We start from the raw sequence: 22,317 nt of genomic DNA, 5'->3' as shown, positions 1-22,317 counted from the left end.
ATTTTTTGGGGACGTCTGGGTGTCTCAGTTGGGTAAACATCCGACTCTTGATTTCAGCTCAGGTCACGATCTCATGGGTCATAGGTTCAAACCTTGCATAAGGCTCTGCACTGATGGTACAGAGCCTGCTTGAGATTCTCTCTCTTTTTCTCTTTGATCTTCCTTCCCTCTCTCTCTCTCTCTCTCTCTCTCTCGCTTAAAAATAAATAAACATTAAAACAAAGCAAAACAATGGGCATTTTCCAGTTTTCATCCTTACCTTCTGTATACATCATACTACGGTGTTGGCTACACCTTGTGGCTTAGAACTCCTCCCTATTTTGTATGTTTTCCCTCAAAACCCTTTGCCTAAATTTTAATGACTCCCTATCTATTCTTCCCCCCTTGGCATCTTCATTTACTCCCATTTTCACCTTTTTAACAAATGATCTCAAAAATTCCTTGGTAAGCAAGTGCTCCGTATCCTTTTAGAGGAAGCAAGTTGCCTTAGAAAAAAATGTGGAGCCAGATGGATCCTACTTTTCTGCCACTGAGTAATGTTCTCACTATAAAATGTGGCTAAGATTGCATGCCGGTGGTATGTTTTCATTATTAAGTGAGATAATATGTAAAGTGTTCAGCATATTGCAGGCACTGGATTGGAGCTCAAGTTATCAGTTCTTTTTTCTCTCTTCCTTGTACAAAGAGGCAGACCTTAAATTCAGTAAGCTTAAAATGTCCAGTCTCATATTGCCCATACCCTATCTCTATCTAGTATTTCCTACTCTCTGTTAGACATCTAAGGTAGGTGCCCCAATAGCACATCAAGTTCAATCATCCCTAAGTGAATTTATTAACCTTCCCCAAATGTTTGTCTCTACCTGAAGCTATGTTTCTAGTAACCATGGAAGCCTTCTTCTGGTGTGTGATTTGCCTTGGCCCCATTGTGCAATTTGGTCCCGATTCTATACCCACAACGTATCATGTACCCATTTATAATTTTACTTCTAGGAATCACCAAGCTAGTTTTGAGCTTTATAGCCCTTTTCAAGGCTACTGCAATACACTCCTATCTACTTTAATTCCAAGCCCTGTTGCTAAATGCATCTTCCTGAAGCACTGTTTGAAACTCTCCCTCCCTCATGTAAAAATCTTCAGATGCTCCCTATCCTTTCCTAAATAAACTTCAGGATTCCTTTTTGGTTGGCATTCAAGGCTCTTGACAAGTATGGTGCAACATTGCTTGCAGAGTAAATATTCTCCAATGTCTCCCTCAGGGGTTATCCATCCTACTTGTGTGTGTGTGTGTGTGTGTGTGTGTGTGTGCGCATGTGCACATGCGCGCCCTTCATTTTTAAGCAGTGGTCTCACTTTTTCAAAGCTAAATCATAATATAGGGAGCCCTCCACCAATATGAACTAGGTAGGAATCCTACTCCAGTCTCAACCAATCTTACCCTCATGCTCTTGGTGGCTCCTGGTATGATGAACCCTTTGAATCCTGGCATAGCCAGTGTACCCCTTTTCTCCCCAGAAATGTCTCAGACTTTTCATCCCCTGGGCCATTATTCCAAGTATTGCTTTCGCCTTCAAAGAGCTGGTGAAATCATATCCATCCTATGATACCCATCTTAGCTGTAGAATTACCTCCAATTATTGTAGTCGAGTGGGATCTTCACCTCTGTCTGTGTCTAGCAGCCGGTTAATATCCAGCCGAAGGGCCCTTGAGATTCTGTTTTATACCATCGTCATTTAGGTTTACATCTTACTTTCTGTCCTGTACAGTAATTTCCCTGAGGACCAGAAGTTTTCAATTTTAAAACTCATTTGACTATTCCTTTCACATAAAAGGGTTTGATAGAGAGGATGCTCAATGAAACATTAGTGTGGTAAATTTGTATGTACTGCTTGCAGCTTTGAAATTCCTGGAAACTCTAAAGAAAGTTGTGATAATCATACTTCTAAGATGTTTAGTTTCATAGTTATTATAACTGAAAATATACATGTATGTATAAGTATATGTATATGCCTATGTATACACATAAGTATGTATGCAGATATAAAAATATCCGAATATCAGAAAATAATCATTTCAGAATGATTCATTTATAATAAGTTCATAATTAGACTTATCTTTTTTTTAATGTTTATTTTGGAGAGAGAGAGAGAGAGAGAAAGACTGAGTGTAAGTGGGGGAGGGGCAGAGAGGGGTGGGGAGACACAGAATGTGAAGCAAGCTCCATGCCCTGAGCTGTCAGCGCAAAGCCTGATGCGGGGCTCAAACTCGTGAACTGCGAGATCATGACCTGAGCCAAAGTCAGCTGCTCAACCTCCTGAGCCACCCAGGCGCCCCTAGACCAATCATTCTTTAATGTTTTATTTATTTTTGAGAGAGAGAGTGCAAGAAGGGGAGGGGCGGGGAGGTTGGACAGAGGATCTGAAGTGGGCTTTGCCCTGACAACAGAGAGCCGGATGCGGGGCTCGAACTCTTGAACCGTGAGATCATGACCTGAGCCAAAGTCCGACGCTCAACAAACTGAGCCATTCAGGTGTCCCTTAGACTTATCTTTGATAGAAAATTTTAACCTAGGAAAACAAGGAATAAAACCAAAAGCAATACCTTGCTTTCATAGGTTAATCAATGGCGCCATTTTTTGTTCAAGTAGCCAGGTGGATCATGCGTCCAAGGGCCTGTGGTTGGTGCTTTGGTTTTGGTGAGTCAGCACAGGTGCATTCCATAATCAGAGGGGTACAGTTACAGTCCTCATGGTGGAGAGTTTTGATATTTCACAAGAACTCCCAGACATTGTATGGTATTCTGATTCTCTGTGGTCACAAAGGCTTCTTCAGAGAAAAAAACTTAAAGGCTTAGTAACGGCTGTTTGAAAAAACACTTTCAGTAATATGTTTAATTACATTTCTACCTTAAGAATTAAGTTTTGCTCTTCTTTTAAGATGTAATCCATGTCAGGCTGCTTTCTAATTCACAACCCATAGTTATTTCAGCACCGTGCAATACAAATAACTTGGCTTGCCACCAAAAAATATCGTTTTCAGGAACCCGAGGTGCTCATCTTCGATTTTCTCATTTTCCCTCCCAATACATAAATGAAAATGAGTTCAAAGTGGCTGCCTGAATTCCCAAAGTCTCTCAGAAAAAAAAAAATGAAATCTTCTTTTCCCAGACCACAGTGTAGTGAAATAAATTAGTATAATGATTTATGTTTACTGTTTTAGTCAATTCTGATAGAGATTATAGAGACAAAATGACAAACTGCCTTAGTGGTAAACTTAAATCATGTCGGCCAATCTTTAGTTTTTCCTTACCCTAATTGCTCCTCCTGTTCATTTATCTTCCCAGACAATCTTTGGAAGAAATACTAGTTCAATCAGTGCATGTGCAAACCACCCGAGATAAAAAAGTTTAGTCTAATTTGTCTCACTACATTGTAATGCCTCCAGTAAACAAATCTTGGTTTGAAGGAGACTGAAGAAATCTGAATAATTATGGTGCAAAATGCTTTCCCTTTGCATCTCTAAAGATACCATTTATACCCAGGTTGTTTGTCTCTCCACTCCTCACTCTATACTTCATTTTCTTGGTGTCTTTGAAAACAGTGCTGATACCCAAATTGGAGCTGAGAACTGCTTGCGATATTTTTATTCACGCTGTTCAAGACCCATTCAGTACAAAAGTAAAAGGTATAGACTTTTTAAAGGAAAATGTCCCTCTGTAGTCTATCTACACAGCAAAACAATGTGTTGAGAATTGAAGTTTATAGGGACAATAAAGAGATTCATGTTTAAAATGGAGATAAAACTCTAGCTCCATGAAGACTGCTTGAAAGCACGTAGCCTTTCACATGATGAGAACAGGGTTAAGAGTGTGTTCTTTGCGTCACACACAAAATGTGACTTTAGAATGGTCATACCAAGTGCCAAAAACTGGACTAGTTTCCGGCTACATTACTTTTCACTCAGGGGGACTAGGGAATTCAGGGAAACTGGTTTGTAGCCAGTTTCTTTGGGTCTTTATTGAAGAGTTTTTATTGAACAGAATGTCATCACCATGTTGGAAAACGTATTAAACCAGGGTTGTTATGATTAAGGGCTTTTAATTTTTTTTCCCCCAACACAGAACAAACCCTACTTCTCTGACTTCTCCCTGGATCCACCAGAGAGAAGGCTCTAAATGTGAGCTGTTCAGGGAAGCCAATGTCAAGCTAGGTGCCCTTGTCAACAAGAGTGGGGTTGACGTGACCACACTGCAGCAGCCCTCTGTCACTCTTGCGTGCATAGGGAGAAAGACCACTAAGGCCCTTGGTGGCCTGTCGAAGTCACAGTGTGCACTTGATGCCCATCACAGAAGTGTCTGATGTGACTCCCTAGGAGGTTCAGAGGAGGCTCCCTTGTCATGCCATGGCTCGACAGCATACCTCAAACCCACAACGTGGGTTTTCATGCTGTCATGAAGTATTAGACCTAAGGGGTCTTAGAAACCATCTCTAAAGGGACAGATATGGACATAACGGAGACACTGTGGTCTAGAAAGGGTAAAGGACTTTCTTAAGAGCATCTGGGAAAGAAGGTGGAGAGCTGGGATGGGGACTTGGATCCTACCACACCCAGAAGACTGCCTATACTCTACAGACCCACCCTTACTAGACAATAAAAATAAAGCAAACCAAAGAAACACATACACGAGAGAAGGCTTGAGATGTTAAAGCAAGCTTGACTCTTTCCTGGTCAGAAGAGTTACTTCTCTGCTAACGTACTTGGACTAGGGCACCTAATGCTTGCTTTGAGTCTTCTCTTTTAAAGAGTAACAGAGTGATTAATTAACCACTGTGTACAAATCACTGTGCTCGGAGCTTTTGTAGAGAGCACAGAAGACCACCGCATGACCACAGGAAGCTCACGTGCCGGCGGATGAGAAGCGAGGGCAAATGATCTCAGAGGATCAAAGTCATGTGCATCAAGGGGGTAGCCACAGGTTATTTGTAGCTAAAGAAATATCGTGAGAGAACAGATTACATGGATATAAAATTTCTCTTCGTTAGTGGATCTTGACTGTGAGGGGGAAAAAAATGAATGGTGTCTCTACAGGTGAATAACACAGCTAAGTTGAGGTGTTGCCATTCAAGTGACAGTCGAGTCATATAAATGCCCGTCTTCCTCTTTCAAAGTCAAAAGAGAAAATAATGTGCAATGTGTACGGATAAGAAACAAACAGACCCATAGTTTTTGTGTACTTTACAATTTAAGTGACCAACAATACACATGTCATAGCATTCTAGTTCTCTGCTGTGGGACTTGGTTACAGGGAGACGCACGTTCCTACCGAGCTAACATTGATCAAATGCTACTGTGTGCCAGGCATTGTCACAGGCACTTTGATGTATTTTATCTCAAGCCCTCATCGCAGCCGTCCTATAAATAATGGCTACTATCTCCATTTTACAGATGAGAAAATTGGATTTTAGAGAGGTTAAGTAATGTGCCTAAGATCACATAGCTAACAAATAGCACAGCCAGAATTTTAACCAGATCTGAAGACTCCCAGTCTCTACGCTCTTCTCCTTTATCCCGTTGCTAAAGCGTGCTGCTTTGGAGAATAGAGAAGGAAATGAATCATTTCCACCCGGAGAAACCAGAAGAAAACAGGGACAGGGAATGGTGTGGGCCTCAGAGGCACACACAGTATGACTGACCATGCTCCTGTCTTTTTCTTTCTCTGACAAGACCCCGTGTGCTACCCGAGAACCATGTGAGCACAGGTGGATTTGAACTCTTTTCTTCTGCCTCCTCCAGTGGGAGGGAAGCGTGAGGGGGTAGATTTGAGCCAGATTCCACATGCGTGTGCAAGCTGATGACTTTGGCGGTGAGCATACTATGCAGCTGTGCTGGGTTAGAGGGAGAAAAAGAGAAGGCGAGTCTGGAGCCTTTATGTACATAATGCATGTTCCTGACGCCCATGTTTGGAGGGCAATTTATGCTAGTTTGCCATTTTAGTAACCAAGAGTTTCTATTACAGTAAAGCAACTCGATATATCACAGGGAACCTTGGCTTTCACGACAAACCCTATCAACACCAACAAAAAGAACAAAACAACAAGATCACAAATGAGAAAAGGTTCTCAGAGCAAATTAGTTGGTATTAGACAATGGTCACAAAATATTCCGGTGAACTCTCTCTCTTTAGATAGGAAATATTTTTTTTTTTGTAATTAAGAAATTAAAGAGAAAGATAAGAGGATCTTCACTTCTGTATGAGTGAGGACATAATTCATGCCGAGCCTTTGAATTCTTATCACTTTTCCCATGATACTCATTTATCATGGTCATCTAACTGCTTATCAGGCCTGCAAGAGGTAAGACATCAAACAGTGCAAGCAATCTCGAGCCCTTGAAGAAACCATGATATTGGGCATGACCCTTCAAAAGGCGTCCTCATCAAACAGAAGCTATGTCAACTCTCTCGCCTGGCAAGAGGTTATAACGCTAAAGATAAAAGACTTGATGTTACCAGGAAAACAGGAGAAGCTACATTAAAAAAAAGACCGAGATAAATTTCCTCTTTTTTTTTTTTTCCTGAGCTCTTTTCCATGATTGTTCTCTGCAATTCACTTTATACAGAATTGCTTGGCAACAGCTTTCTGAAGGAAAAAGCTTCGGGGAAAAATGTGTTGTTAAAAACTTAAAGAATTATTTATTTGTGTCATTTTATCTGGGATCTCCCAGCCTATCTGCCCGGCTGCGACGCAAAAATTCAAAGACACCAGAATGAGAAGGGACCGGGGAATTGGTTGAGAAAAAAGGGTTGGATGAAGAGCTCAACATGGCGTCACTGGATACATCATGATAAAATGTCACAGCCTCAAAAGAGTCCTGATATCAACGCATTCCACAGAAGGGAGCACCTACGTAAGGCTATCTACGTACGATCCAGGTGGACGGTGCGTAGACAGTAATTGAGCAGCTACATCTGAGCTGTCGCAACCACAGCAATGTTCGAAAGCATCCATCAGGAAGTGCAACAGGTCTATCCCTAGCTTTGGCTCCAAGCAGAGATTATGAAATCTTCACTCCTTCCACTGGCCTATGGAGGAACTCTCTCATCCTGTAGTGAGAGAGGGTGGGCGCAGCCTCACCGATGGGAATGCTGGAGATTGGCATTCGCAGAGCACAGTGGAAGGAAGCCTAGCCTTCTGTGGGGAGCCCCTGTAGCAGCTGAGGCTATGTCTTCACTAAGCACATAAGCAAGATGAATGGTATGAAACAAGACGTAGGAAGATAAAACCTTTTACACAAAGGAGGGTCTGGATGGAATGTGAGTGACCCAGAGTCACCCACTGGTCATACTAGGCAAAGGTTCATTTGCAGGCTCTTGAATGCAGAGGAAGGGGGATCTGACATAAGCATCTCTCTTTCTTAGAGCATGAAGTCCACACCTGAGATCTGTGAGCTCCAGGCTTTCCCCAATGACCTCAGGGGGACCGGAAACATTTAAAATTGTTAGAAAAATTTGTAACGTTGTTGTGTAAATGTGCATTTTTTCCCCCCGAGGAAATGATTCTCAGATGTGTCCAGAATGCAAAAAAAAAAAAAAAAAAATGCTGAGCATGGCTTTAATACCTACTGTAATATAGGTAAGTGCGTTGCTCTTACGCACAGAGGATGTGTCATAACTCAAAAAGTTATTCTCAACACATTTTTCTATCGTCTTAGTTTTCATAGTTGTGAATTCAAAGACTCTTTTAAGTTTTTCCACATTGCTATATGCAAGAGGGCAGTTGCTGCCTTGTTATGGGCACCAACAGTTTGATTCAGAGTGTGTAGAAAACGAGATGAGGTTTAGTTCCGGATGTCCCCAGGGGCCAGGGGCTTATAGAAGGTCAAGCCATAATATGATAAAACACAGTGAAACTCATCCTTTCTCTTGGGAGGCTATGGAGAACGAAGGAGCGTAAGTCAGAGGAGCCACAAGTCAGTTCTTGTGAACAATTATTATAACAAAGTGCATGCCCAATACATTGCCAGATTTTCCAGATTTCCAGGAAAATTTAGAGATCTGAATTTTTCACAATTTCTGCTCTATCAAGGATATCCAGAAAAAGTGCTACTAGGATGTATGGATCTTTATTTGATAGAATACTGAGCTATAAATCTTAGTTTTAGCTAACATGTATTACATGCCTTGAAATTTTTCTTTAAGGTTTGTACAACTCAAAATATTTGAATGTAAATGCTAATATGTAAGAATAAGTAGGCAGTTGGAAGTTCATTCCTCTTTAAAGGTGTAGTTGATCATATTTTCCGCACTATATAGAGGGTCACTAGGAAGAAGCCCAAGAAAAGCATCCCTTCGGGTGTTTGGAGGAGACGTGAACTTGATCTACGTTGTTTCCGAGGACAGATGGAACTTGTGATGTTCCTAATTCTGAAGAGCGGCCGATAGTATTTCAGAAAGGACGTTTTACCATGTATATCTAGAGAAATGAGGTAGCACAGAAGCACACAAATGAAAAAGAGCGTTTATGGAACCCAAGGTCCAGGTGTATTTTTTTTTCCCTCCGGAGACGAGAAGAGCTGGTCACAAGTCAGAGCCCTGGCGGTGAGACACAGAGGGCTCGTGATCTGGTGAAAAAGAAAGTGTGGGCTACTTGTTTTGACAAGAGAGGTGCGTCTACTGAACAGGAGGGTTGAGTTTCTCGTTTGTCCTGGACACCTACCAAGCTGAGAGACTCAGATACCAAACTCGACTCAGCCATACCCAGGAGACATTTACTCTCGCAAGCCCGGTAGCTAATGGGCAGTGTTGGAGGAAAGCCCTAAGGGATCACATGAGGTTTGCGTTCCGTTCCTGCAGAAATCCAATGCTTATGAAAAGGGCTGATTTCACAGTCGGCTAACTTGTAATCCCTTCGCTTTAGTTCCAGCCACAAGAGTCAAAGGGTATTTAGTATGTTCGAAAAGGCTTCTCTTTATGGAGGGAAATATGGAATTATTTTAGATGCATTAGACCTCTATGTTTTATCTATGCTTGATATATACATAACATCAAGGTATAGTTGACACACAACATTACATTACTTTCAGCTGGACAACAGTGATTTGACAACTCCATACATCATGCTGTGCCCCCCACAAGTGTAGCTACCAGCTGTCACCTTACAGTGCCATTACAGTACCATTGACCATATTCCCTATGCTATACCTTTTATGCCTGTCGTTTATTCATTCTATAACTGGAAGCCTGTAACTCCCACTCTCCTTAGCCCATTTCGCCCATCCCACACACCCCCTCCTCTTTGGCACCCACCAGTTTGGAAACAGACCTGTTTCCACGTTGTTTGTTCGTTTCCACGTTGTTTGTTCATTTGTTTCGTTTTCAGATTCCACATAGAAGCGAAATCATATCTTATTAGTCTTTTGCTGACTTATTTCACTTAGCATAATGCCCTGTAAGTCCATCCATGGTTTTGCAAATGGCAGGACCTCATTCTTCTCATTCTTTTTTATGCCTGGATAGTATTCCACCGTATCTATACCACATCTTCTTTACCCATTCGTCTATGGTATTTCTATTTTTAATTTTTTGAGGAACCTCTGTGCTGTTTTCCATAGCGGCTGCACATGCCCACCAAAAGTACATCAGAACTCCCTTTCCTCCACATCCTTGATTAGGTCTTTGGACTTAAGGACACTCACAGGTGCCCACTGTGGGGGCCATGCCTAAGAAGAGAAGGATACTCTTTAAGATTGCTGTGGACTACTGTAGTAACCAAATGCATTTGTTCCAAAAGCTCTTAAAAGCTCAGCATCCATTTTAGCTGCTTTGTAAGAAAAACTGAGCTGGAAAAGAGACAACCACATTAGTTCATTCTCTATATAACTTCTCTGTTGTCCCCTCAAACCCCACCATTGGTTAAAGTTTTCACACATTTCTTGCTGCCCTATCAAAATGGGATATCCAGACAAAATCTTTCTAATGGTAAATTTCATATCTTATTTTATCCCCAGTGGCTGTTTGCCTAAAATTTGTTCCTTCTTAGGAGTCTCAAGTTAGTAGAAAAAGCAAGATCATTTATTTTGTGCCCCTCGAACAGGGAAGAGGTATGGAATGTTGATTTCTGATCAATCTCAAATTAAGAGAGAGTTTCTTCATCTTGTGTTGCTGTTGAAGGGAACCATTCTTTAGAAAATAACATTTTTGGATCTCTGAATGTAGTGCATTCCCAAATTAACACAGAACACTTCTGTGAACTCTGAAACGCAAAGACCATTATTCATGATATAGAAATTGGTTAATTCGAAGAAAATTTTAAAGGAAAACAATCTATTTGTGGAAAGAAAAAGTAAACCATTAAAAAGTTGTCTATAATTATCAGTCTTAAGCTTTCTACAAAATTAGAAAACGAGCCTGATTTTTGGAGGGCTTTTTGTGTGGGGGTATGTATGATATTCTGGAAAGAAGACCTGCCATGTGAGAGGAAAGTCTAAAGGAAGAGTCTTAGGCATATCGCAGAAGAGTTAAAAGCATAGAAATCAGAAATCAGACTCATTCTAATCCCACCACCTCTACCACATATTATCCCCTCTGTAAAAGGGGAAAAATTATAGTATCCACCTCATAGGGTTTTTGTGTTTTTGTTTGTTTGTTTGTTTCTTTTGAGACTTAAATAAGATAATACCTTCAAAATACTTAGAACACTGCCGGGCACATGGTAAGAATTCCTTTTGCTTTTTCCTTTTTTAAAAAACATTTACCATTCCCACAAGTGTGTAGTGATATCTTTTTGTGGTTCTAAATTTGCATTTTCCTGGTTAATCATGTTGAGTGACTTTTCATGACCTTAAAAGCTATCTGCGTGTTTTCTTTGGTGAACTGACTGTTCAAATGTTTCGTCCATTTTTTGCTCCAATAGGTGTATTAAATCTTCTCTCTTCACCATGTCCTAAGGAAAGGATGGTCATCCTGCACTGGCAGGGCAGGTCGCAAGAGAAATGGTAAATACAAAATGTTCATAAAGAGTAACTCAGAGTTGCCTCATAGCCAGTCACTAATAGCAATGATGTACGGGAATAGAGAGAGGTTGGTAAATCGCATCTTTGTACTCTTAGGATTTGCTGTTGACTTGTCGCTGGAGGAGTTTCTAGTAGAATTTGGTTATGGTGCTGGTATCTGAGCACAAAGATAACATCCAATTTGGGGGGGGGGGGGGGTGCGGCTAACATGAGAGAAGTGACCTCCAGCCTTTCAGACAAGGAGACACCTGCTTTGACCTCCAGTAATGTCAGATCTTGCTCACTCTGGTGGCCTTTTTGATGTATCTCCGTTGGCTAGGTTACAGACCCCAGTTATTCAATCAAACACTAATGTATGTGTTGTTTTGAAGGTATTCTGTAAATGTGATTAAAGTCCATAATCAGTTGACTGTAAGAGAGAGTGTCCTAGTTAATTTGGGTGTGCCTGATTCAATCCATTGAAAGATCTCAAAAACAGAGTTGAGCCTTTCCTGAAGGAGAAGAAACTTCCCCTGTGGCCAGCCTGTGCCAGAGAGTTACCTGTCCTGATGATGTGCCCTGTGGGTTTTCGCCTTGCCTAGTTAGCCTTGACAATTGCATAAATCAACTTCTTGGAATAGATTTCTCTTTTTTTAAGAAAAAAATTATTTATTTATTTTGAGAGAGAGAGAAAGAGAGAGAGAGAGAGAGAATGAGCAAGGGAGGGGCAGAGAGAGAAGGAGAGAGAGAATCCCAAGCAGGTTTCACACTGTCAAGGCAGAGCTTGATGTGCAGCTCGAACTCAGGAACCATGAAATCATGACCTGAGCAGAGATCAAGAGTCAGATGCTCAACCAACTGAGACACGCAGGTACCCATCTCTCTTTTTTCATATATTATAATATATATTATATTATATTATATTATATTATATTATATTATATTATTATAAAATATTATATTATTATTATTATTCTAAAGTAGGCTCCACACCTAGCATGGGGCTCAAACTCCACGGCCTTGAGATCAAGAGTCACATGCTCTACCAACTGAGCCAGCCAGGTGCCCCATAAGTCTCTTAATATAATACCATACTGGTTCTGCTTTTCTGGTTGAACTTTGATACAGTCCTCCACTGACTAGCTTTGTCTTGGCCCACGTAGCCTTGGCCTCATTTTTCATAAAGCTGTTTTAGCCCACACAACTTTTAAAAACCAAATTCGTTTCAAGTTGTTTCTTGCAAACAAGATGTAACTGCAGCTAAAACAAAAATACTTCCATAAACTGTCTTTTGGTAGAGTCAGTAACCTATTTGAATTTTTGGGACTAGTGATGTACCTATTTACACCATCTAATTTTTTTGTTTTCTATTTACACTTATTTTTTCATTTGCTTCCCCTCCTTCTCTTTTTCTGCATTTCATTGGACTGTTAAAATTTTCAACATTTTTGCTTCTGTTCTCCCTTGCTGGTTTGATACCTATACCATCCATCCACATTTTTTTAGTAGCCACTGTTATTTTATATCTGTGTTTATTTATATTTTTAGTAACAACAAAGAAAGTTGTTCTATAACGCTTCCCAAACACGCCCTAAAACTTGCCAGGTTTTAAATACTATCATATAATCGCAAACAAAATATTGTTTCTTGCAGAGCTTTAGTTGCGCTATTCTTATATACGCTAAGTTTTATAGTAACCTGTTTCTTCTTTTTCTGACCATTTCTTTTTCTTCTTCTTTTTTTGTTTATTTGTTTTTGAGAGAGAGAGAGAGAGCGAGTGGGAGAGGGGCAGAGAGAGAGGGAGACACAGAATTCAAAGCAGGCTCCATGCTCTGAGCTGTCAGCACAGAGCCTGATGCGGGGCTCGAACTCATGAACCATGAGATTGTGACCTGAGCTGAAGACTGCCACTTAACCGACCGAGCCACCCAGGTCCCCGTTTTCCTGACCATTTCTGTATGTTAGGGCCAAGAGAGTGTGAGAACCTAAGGAGTCATCTTGACCTTGAATCTAATTTAACTTTTTATTATAGATTTTCCACATTTGACATGATCTTAATTAAAATTTTCGAGGTGTCTTATACTGTTTAACCCAGAGATACTCTAAAATTTCACAAAACACAACCAAAAGATGAGAAAACTAAATTTTAGGTGTAACTCATTTCATTTCCAAGGGGCATCTTGTCCCTTTTCATGAATTTCTAGAATCTTGTACCATAGAATGAGAAAAGAATCATCAGGCATCCACAATTGCCTTCAAAGTATCTGGAAGCAAAAGGTTAACCTCTAGTGGTGTTAGATAAAAATTTAATATAACTTAGCTATGGAGTAACAGATAATGCAGTACAAGAAAGCATTGGATGTTCAAAAAAGAATTTCCTTTCCCTTAAACTTTTTTTTTTAGAGATATAAAATGGTTCCTTAATTAAGAGTCAAATATTTAAACTACTACTAATTAAACCAATGTTGTTATTGAGAAACATTGTGGGTCTCGATCCATTGATTCACACAAAGTAATAGCCATTATTACACTGAATTCAAACCTTCTGGGAAAGCAGAACACAGAGCCTGAACTTAAATAAGATTCAGAGTTGTTCTAAAAATGGTGTAAGTCAATATTTAATCAATCAGAACAAATGTGTTTTTGTATAAAAATTTAAACACGCAAAATGAACACCTTGAGACACTTTTGGAATATATAAAAGCAAAGAATTTCCAAATAAACACAGTCTTCGCTTATGAGTAAAGCCCTCCGTTGTTGTGGGCTGCAGAATAGCAGTGCAGTATAGACAAAGCATGATAGGGCCATAGATCACAGTAATAACATTTGCAATAAACAATAACAGAACAAAGCAGACATCTACAAGGATCCCACGAGGAATTTACGTTATCTATAATTTTTCTTTACATTTGAGAAACTATGGCAGGAAAGGCCATTACATTCAATGGCACCAATTAATTTCTGCAACTTTTAATGACATCTTTCTGAGTAAAAACCTCACATAATGCCCTGAGCACATGATTGATAGCAGCTTATGTTTGATTTGTACTGGATTCCTGATTTTTTTTTAGTATTTTTAAAGAGTCCCTCTGCAGCCAATCAAGCAATCAACATGAAATACTCAGATTCTCTCTTGAAAAGTACAAGAAAAAAGAAAAGACAATGTGGCTTCTTTCCTGGGCCAACAGCCCAACGGTGATGTTTAAGTAGTTTTCTGGATGATGGATCACAGAGATTTTTATTCCAAGAGAAAATGATAGTCAAAGAAAACCATGTAATGCTTGTTCCATTCAGGACATCAGAGTATAACATTACTCTTAAATCTGGGTTTGTGATCCAGAACTCCCCTTTGTTGAACTTCCTAAACTTGAGCAAGCAGAATTTCTTTGTATCCTAGAAAACATCCCGAGTTCGTAATATCAATGGAGGGATGGAAATGGAACCAATAGGACCACACAAGAACTCACATATGTTTTCAGTGGGTATGATCATGGAAAGTGAATCCTTGATGAGCATGTGGGTTTGGATGGAGCCTCTCTTTTCATTAACCATAAAAACTCCAGTCAACATTTGGTTGTGTAGTTTAAAAAATAAGCTTGCAGTCTAAGAGAGTGAGTTTGTCTAGTGGTGTACTGGTAAGCGCAAAGCTCCTACCCTGAAGGTAGGTGCTCCTGAGAAGGGTCTTCTGAATGGAAAAGAGAAAAGCCTAGAAAGAGGCTACCTTGCATGTGTGCAAGTGACACACTACAGAGGAAAAAATGGCCCAATGGAGACCTAATACTGCCCAGAACCATGTATCAGTGATGATCACAAGGAGATATGGAGCATCTGGGAGGGATAGAACATGAATTCATTCCATAAATATTCATCATCTATTTTAGTCTGGACACTGAAATGTTTATTTATTTATTTTTGAGAGAGGGAGAGAGAGAGAGAGAGAGAGAGAGAGAGAGAGGCAAAACCTGTGAGTTGGGGAAGGGCAAAGAGAGAAGAGAGAGAAAGAACCCCAAGCAGCCTCCTCACTGTCAGCACGGAGCCTGACACAGGGCTCGAACTCACCAACTGCGAGATCATGACATGAGCCAAGAGTCAGACACTTAACTGAGTGAGCCACCCAGACACCCCTGGATACTGAGACACATTTAGAAGGGCACCGAGTAGGTGGTAGAGTTGAGGTTATCTAGCTCACTCCAAAATCCTATTTTGTTAACAGTATGGTTTAGTACATCATGAAAATAAACAAGAATAAACAAGACATTGGATTTCATGATTTAGTGGATTAAAATGAAAATTGGTAAAAAAAAAATCCTATTAATTGGTAGTTTAGATATTTCTGAACTATTTCGGCCACAGATTTTAATTACCAGACCATAATTTTTGTTCAAGAGCTCTATTTACCTGTGAGCAGACTTATGTTCAAAGTTAAAGAATAATGCTTAGATACGCAGGGAATGAAATGCACCCTTGCCTTTACATTCTTACAACTTTCCTATAATTTTCCAGATGTTCTTTAAGAATTCCAGATAACCCAGAAATCCCTGAAACCCCGTAACCCCAGCTGAGAAACAGATTTTTGGATGAACAAGATTAAAGACGATAAAATTCAGATTTTTCCATTACTATCAATATTGTTACAAAACACTTCTGTGGTTTTCTACCAGAGCAAGCCATGGGCTATGTTCTGATATGTGTTTTTTTGTGATCTCTCTCTCGATTTACAGAAAGCCACATACAATGGAATAATTTCTTTTTAATGAATGGACTCATCCAGTCTTACTTTCTGCATTGCTTTGATCTAGAAGATTGGAGCCTCTTTACTTCTCCAGTTATCCCTGTGTGTTATCCCTGTATAGCTACTGAGGGTTATGGCATATTAGGCAGGGTGGGAGGGAGGGGATCTCAGCACTGAACGTGACCTCAGATGTAATAAACTCAAATATCCTCATTTTACAAATCTAGAAATTGAAGCTTCGAAAGTACTTGCCGGAGACCACTGGGCAAGTTTGTGGCAAAGCCAGGAAAGAACTTTAGTGACCACACTCTAGCAAAATGCGGTGATGCTCTCGGATTACTGTTTGTAAAATCAAAATTGGCGTAAACAACATACAGGGCATTGTACTATGCTCCTTAAAACACTCTGTGAGCCTTGAAAGAGACTGGAATATTCTTTTGCCTCCCCTCTCAAGGGAACACAAACTTAACCTTGCCCAGAAAGATCAAGGTCACGCTTAAAATTATCCCCCCAAAAGTGTATGTGCAAGTATTCTGAACAGTCAATATTGGTCATTGTCATTTCCCTTAGCACAGGTGGAGAGTTACTCATTGCCGTGTACCTGTCTTCCCTGTGAAACAAAATGGACGCAGTGAATTTGAAAGCCTATTTCCTGATTTGACCGAAGAAAGCAGGAGAAATGGGAAAGCGGGAGAATGGAGCAAACCAAGTAAGAAAAGAACTCTAGAGGAGAAAGAGCACAGGACAAAGTGAGATGTCTAACTTAGCCTTGGGACACGCTTCACACTCATTAGGATGGCCATTATAAAATAAAATGGGGTGCCTGGCTGGCTCTGTTGGTGGAGCATGCAACTCTTGATCTCAGGGTTGTAAGTTTGAGCCCACACTGGGTGTAGAGATTAGTGGAAAATAAAATCTTTTTAAAAATGCATTTAAAAATAAATAAAATAGGGGCATGCCCGGCTGGCTCAGCCGGAGGAGCAGGCGACTCTTGACCTCGGTGTTGTGATTTTGAGCCCCACATGGGGTGTAGAGATTACTTAAAGAAATGTTTAGGAAACTTGAAAAAATAAAATAAATGAAAAATACAAATAAATGAAATAAAATCAAACAGGAAATAACAAGGTTGGTAAGGATATGGAGAATCTGGAACCCTTGTGCCCTTCGATGGGAGTACAGAATGGTGTAGCATCTGTGGAGAACTTCATGGTGATTCTTAGAGGAAGTACGTGTAAAATTATAATACGATCTGGCAATTGTGCTTTTTGCTATATACCCCAAAGAAGTGGAAGCAAGGACATGAACCTATTTTCACAGTAGCATTATTCACAGTAGCCAAAACGTAGGGGCAGCCCGAATGTCCATTGATGGATGAATGGAAAAACAATGTGACATATACATGCAATAGAATACTATTCAACCTGAAAAAAGAAGGAAATTCTTTCTTCTTTTAAGTCCATTCATGAAAAGCAAAGGGAATAGATAGAGTCAATGGTATTGTCGTTGTGTCGTATGGTAACAGCTGTAGCCACCCTTGTGGTGAGAGAGCGTGTACAGAGTTCACGAATCACTACGATGTATATCTGAAACTAATGTAAATTGCATGTCAACTACACTCCAATTGTAAATAAACTAGATAGGGCTCCTGGGTGGCTCAGTTGGTTAAGCCTCTGACCTCAGCGCAGGTCATGATCTCACCGTTTGTGAGTGACTTTGAGCCCCACATCAGGCTCTCAGCTGTCAACAAAAAGTCCACTTTGGATCCTCTGTCTCCCTCTCTCTCTGCCTCTCCTCCATTCTCTCTCTCTCAAAAATAAATAAACATTAATAAATAAATAAAATAAATAACCAAATAGATAAATAAAGGGGAAAAAAGAGCCCAAAGTAGAATAACGATACAAATAATATTAGCAAGGGGAGAAATTTCTATAGCTTTCACTCTGTGCTAAGTGCCATGCTAAGGCATTTGCATATATTATTGTAAATCCCTCCAACAGCCATTCAAGGTGGGCATTATTATTTTTTTGTTACTTTTTTTTTTTTTGAGAGAGAGAAAGTACGTGTGCCAGCAGGAAAGGGACAGAGGGAGAGAGAGAGAATCTTAAGCAAGCTCCATGCCCAGAGTGGAGCCTGATGTGGGGCTGGATCTCATGACTGCGAGATCATGACCTGAGCCAGAATCCAGATTCTTGGATGTTTAACTGAATGAGCAACCCAGGCACCCCAGGAAAGGCATTATTAAATCTGGTTTTCAGGTGAATATACTGAGGATGAAAAAGACTATGTAATTTTTTTTTTTTAATTCTGAAGCATCAGTAAAGTTGAAGAACTGAGACTAAATCTAGGTCCTTCTGACTCCATAGGCTGGCTCTTTCTACTATGCAGGTATTTACCATTTGCTTCTTTTGTCTTTTCTGTATGTATTTTAGCAGAGCCCTTCACATGCAAAACTTACAAAATTTTATTTTGACCTTATCTCTGTGAAATCCATGAAGGTGTGCCCATTGGATAACTTCGTGTTCATCTAGTCACAGAGGGGATTATTTTTTGGATTCAAAATTGAAGTGCTCGGACATCTCATGGATGTCTCATAATGCCACAAAATGTGCCAACATTCGTAAACAAAATGATGCCAGTACAGTCAAGCTGATTCTCTAGGGGAAAAAATAAAAGGAGGGGATTCTGACACATGCTACGGTATGGATGAAACCTGGAGACGTTATGCGAAGTGAAATAAGCTGGTCACAAAAAGACAAGAACTGTGTGATTCTATTTCTATGTTGTACTCAGAGGAGTCAAAGTCATAGAGACAGACCATAGAAGAGTGGTTGCTGGGGGGGGGGGGGGGCGGGTGTGGGCGGCAGAATGGGAGGTGGTTGTTTCATGGGTACAGAGTCTCTTCTGGGAAAGATGAGAAAGTTCTGGAGATAGATAGTGGTGATGGTTGCACAGCAGTGTGAAGGTATTAATGGCACAGAACTGTTTGCTTAAAAATGGTTAGAATGGTAAGTTTTGTGTTATGTCTATTTTGCTGCAATTAAAAACAAAGGGGTACTGTTAACAAAAAGAAAAGGAAAGAAAAGTACCGGGGAAATACATGAAAAATGTAAATGACCCTTATCCTTCATATCCACTTAAAAAAATCTCTCCAGGGGCACCTGGGTGGCTCAGTCAAGTGAGCATCTGACTCACGATTTCAGCCTACACTCATGAGATGGATCCCTGCGTGGGGCTCTGTACTGGGGGTGGAGCCTGCTTAAGATACTCTCTGTCTCTCCCTCTGCCTTCTCCTGCTCGCTCTCTCTCTCTCTCTCTCAAAATGAAAAAATAAAAAAGAAATAAAAGGAAGATCTTAAAAAAAAATCTCTCTGAAGTAATATTCATTATTTTCAGCAATTTTCAGGCACTCTTTTTAGCTTAAAAAAGATACCAAGGATTTCGGAAGTATATGCCCTATCGAGCGCAACTATTTTTTTCCTTGTGCCTTACAATATTGAGTGATTTCTATTTGAAATTAAATAGCCAAGTCTTGACTCTTGCAATATTCTTTTTGATCGATCCAAAGGCAGCAGGAATGAAATATTTGTTCTTTCTACTCCTTTACAGTTAGTTTTTCTTTAATTATGGTAAACTCTTATTATAAATACACTGTGTTATCAGGCAGCATCGGCTACTGGATACTTAGCTTAGCTGTCAAGTTTATTTTAGTCTTTACGGCTAGTACCTTGCAAGGACATTCCAGCTACTCCCATATCCTTTTAGAGATTGGGTAAATGGTCAAACTGCAAAGATCATTATTTATTCAATGATAAAATGGCTTCCCATGAGCACAGATGGTACAAAGCAACAAACTAAAATTTTGGTGGTGCTCATTTTTATTTAAGGTGGTGCTCATTTTTATTGGCAAAATACACAGTATCGTGAGATGAATGTTTGCTTAATCACCACCGCAAGAATGTCCTATTACTATTACTCTTTGAGATTTTAGGAAGCTGTTCTGTATGCTAGATCACTTACGATGTTGGGATAGAAATGGCCGACAGATATGGTTCTTGCTCTGAGGATCTCGCCATTTATCAGAGGCACCTATATGAATTGTCCTTGGTTAACTTATTTTATAGAATTTTGTAGTTGCAATGGTTCAAGAGCAGTTCTGTCCCCAGCGCTGCCAGAAAATGCATCCTTTTTCATCTATCTCGATCTCTTGTAGTGTGAGGACCACACCACAAAGCCTAGTATCTATAGTAATACAACTTTATGATCCCACTGCTGTCAAGAGCAGAACTACTATTTCAAGAGTCTCTTGCCCAGGTAAATAAATGGATTGTTTATTACAGGAATTTCCTGAAAGATCCATCAAGTCTTTAACTGAAAGCATCAACAGGCAGCTCACAATCTCAAGACTCCGTAAGCTTGTGCTTCAAAATGCTTGCTGTTTCTAGGAATCTCACACTATTATATAACAATCCTTACCCAGTCCTACTCAAGTCCTGGCTTTAGAAGTCGATCCTTGAACCCAGACTTCATAATTCCAGTAAATCAGAACTTACCCTTCCCTCACAGCCAAAAGATGAGACAGCAACAACAAACCAAACTCAAACGTCCATCGGTGGAAGAAGAATGGATAAACAAAGTGTGGTCGAGGCATAGAATAAAATACTACGCAGCCATAAAAAAACAAAGACAAACAAACAAACAGAAACAACAACAACAACAACAACAACAACAACAACAACAACAAAAACCAGAGTACTGATACATGGCACAGTGTGGATAAACCACAAAAACATGCAAAGTGAAAGAAGCCAGATGCAACAGGTTACATACTGTATGGTTCCATGTAAATGAACTATCCACAGTAGGTCAATCTATGGATAAAGAGGGCAGTAAATGGTTGCCGGGAATTTGGGATAGATGTAGGGAAACGGGGAGTGACTTCTTAATAGTTACAGGATTTCCTTTGGCAGTGATGCAGATATTTTGGAATTAGATAAAGGTGATGGTTGCACAACATTGTGAGTTTCCTGAATGTACAGACCTGCCCACTTTAAAATGGTTGATTTTATGTCATGTGAATTTCACCTCAAGTAAAACAATGTTTTTAAGTCTATGGAGCTATGTTCTCTCTTACCTTGATAAGGAATAAATTGTTTTGTATTATTAACAGGTTGTTCTACCGATATTTGGGTAGCCAGCATTTGACAGCTGTAATTTAAACCAGAGCCTTGTTTGGGTTTCGAAAATAGATCACGATCCCCTTGGTTGGGACCTTGAATGACTTTCAAAGCTAGAATGCAGGTTCCCTTCAGTTTACCCCCTGCTGTGAGTAAATGGTCCCCTTTTTACCAGGATGTTTTATCCTTGTGTGTCTCATCTTCCTACACTTCACTGATCTTTAAGATGTCATTCATTTCCGGGCACTCTGATTTGTAAATTCTAACCCTGTTGCATTGGCTCCACCTTTCTATAGCTCAGTTTTTCCTTATGGTGTCTCAATTCTTTAAAAAATCGCAGTGATGGGGCGCCTGGGTGGCTCAGTCGGTTAAGCGTGCGACTTCAGCTCAGGTCACGATCTCGTGGTCCAGGAGTTCGAGCCCCACGTCGGGCTCTGGGCTGATGGCTCAGAGCTTGGAGCCTGGTTCCGATTCTGTGTCTCCCTCTCTTTCTGCCCCTCCCCCATTCATGCTCTGTCTCTCTCTGTCTCAAAAATAAATAAACGTTAAAAAAAATTTTAAAAAATCTCAGTGTTTATATATATCCACTTTTTGGGTTGTTTTTGCTTGTTTGCAACCTTTGGAAAAAAAACTATTCGTTTTTTAAGTTCAAGTTCTTATGTTGAAAGCATGGAGACCCTCTCAAGCTTTCCTAAATAAGGAGATCTGGCATGAGGACCCTACTTTCGGCTGAATGGTTAGGCTCTGCTTCCCGAAGTGCCAGTGTGAGAGGTGTGAGCGTGTGGGAAACAGGCCCCATGCCTGTCTTATTTGTCCAGGTTCTTTCTGTTTTGTTTTGTTTTTCTACTCAGATATGCTTGTCCTGACTCTTATTCCATTTTTTTCCCCCGATGGCTTTTCAATTTAATCAAAGTATAACACAGCCCGAGATGAGCAATCAGTGTGAGGGCGTGTACGCCTCCCACTGCCATTTTCGCGTCCATTACTTCCCACACCGCAAAATTCGCTCGGATCTAAACATGTTCTAAGTCACGGATAATTCGTGTAAGTATGTGTCTGCTCTGTTCAGAGACAACTGTTTCATCCTGAAGCCCCAAATCACTAGATTTATCTTCAACAATTACGGGGCTTTGATCACCCTGGAATAGGTGGTGTCATGTGGTATGTAGCTGTCCTCTTCCAGTGCACTTCCCTTATCAGGATACATGTCTGTTGATTTGCGGGAAGCTGGCTGTTTTTCGTTCCTGACAAACCCCAGTGATTAAAATGTAGTGACAGCTGCAGTTTCCAGTGGTGGTGGATAGCGTCCATGCAGATTGCTTTTTAATGAAAGCAATATATTATCTTACCTAGAGACCCTGAAGCCTTACCTTGTTAATGTATTCTAGTTTGGCACCACATTTATCTATAAATTAGTTGCATTAAA

The 22,317-nt window shown here is 40.2% G+C and overlaps 1 non-coding gene across 1 annotated transcript; it reads right to left on the bottom strand.

Moving 5' to 3' along the window:
• Positions 1-11,975: 11,975 nt before the first annotated feature.
• On the bottom strand, positions 11,976-12,049 carry TRNAK-CUU. The gene has a single exon. It is a non-coding gene; the product is annotated as a tRNA-Lys (tRNA).
• Positions 12,050-22,317: the final 10,268 nt, after the last annotated feature.

This window comes from Panthera leo, chromosome A1 (assembly GCF_018350215.1).
Source record: "Panthera leo isolate Ple1 chromosome A1, P.leo_Ple1_pat1.1, whole genome shotgun sequence".
NCBI lineage: Eukaryota > Metazoa > Chordata > Mammalia > Carnivora > Felidae > Panthera > Panthera leo.
Note: the sequence above shows the minus strand (reverse complement) of the source record. Positions and strands in the feature narration are given on the sequence as shown.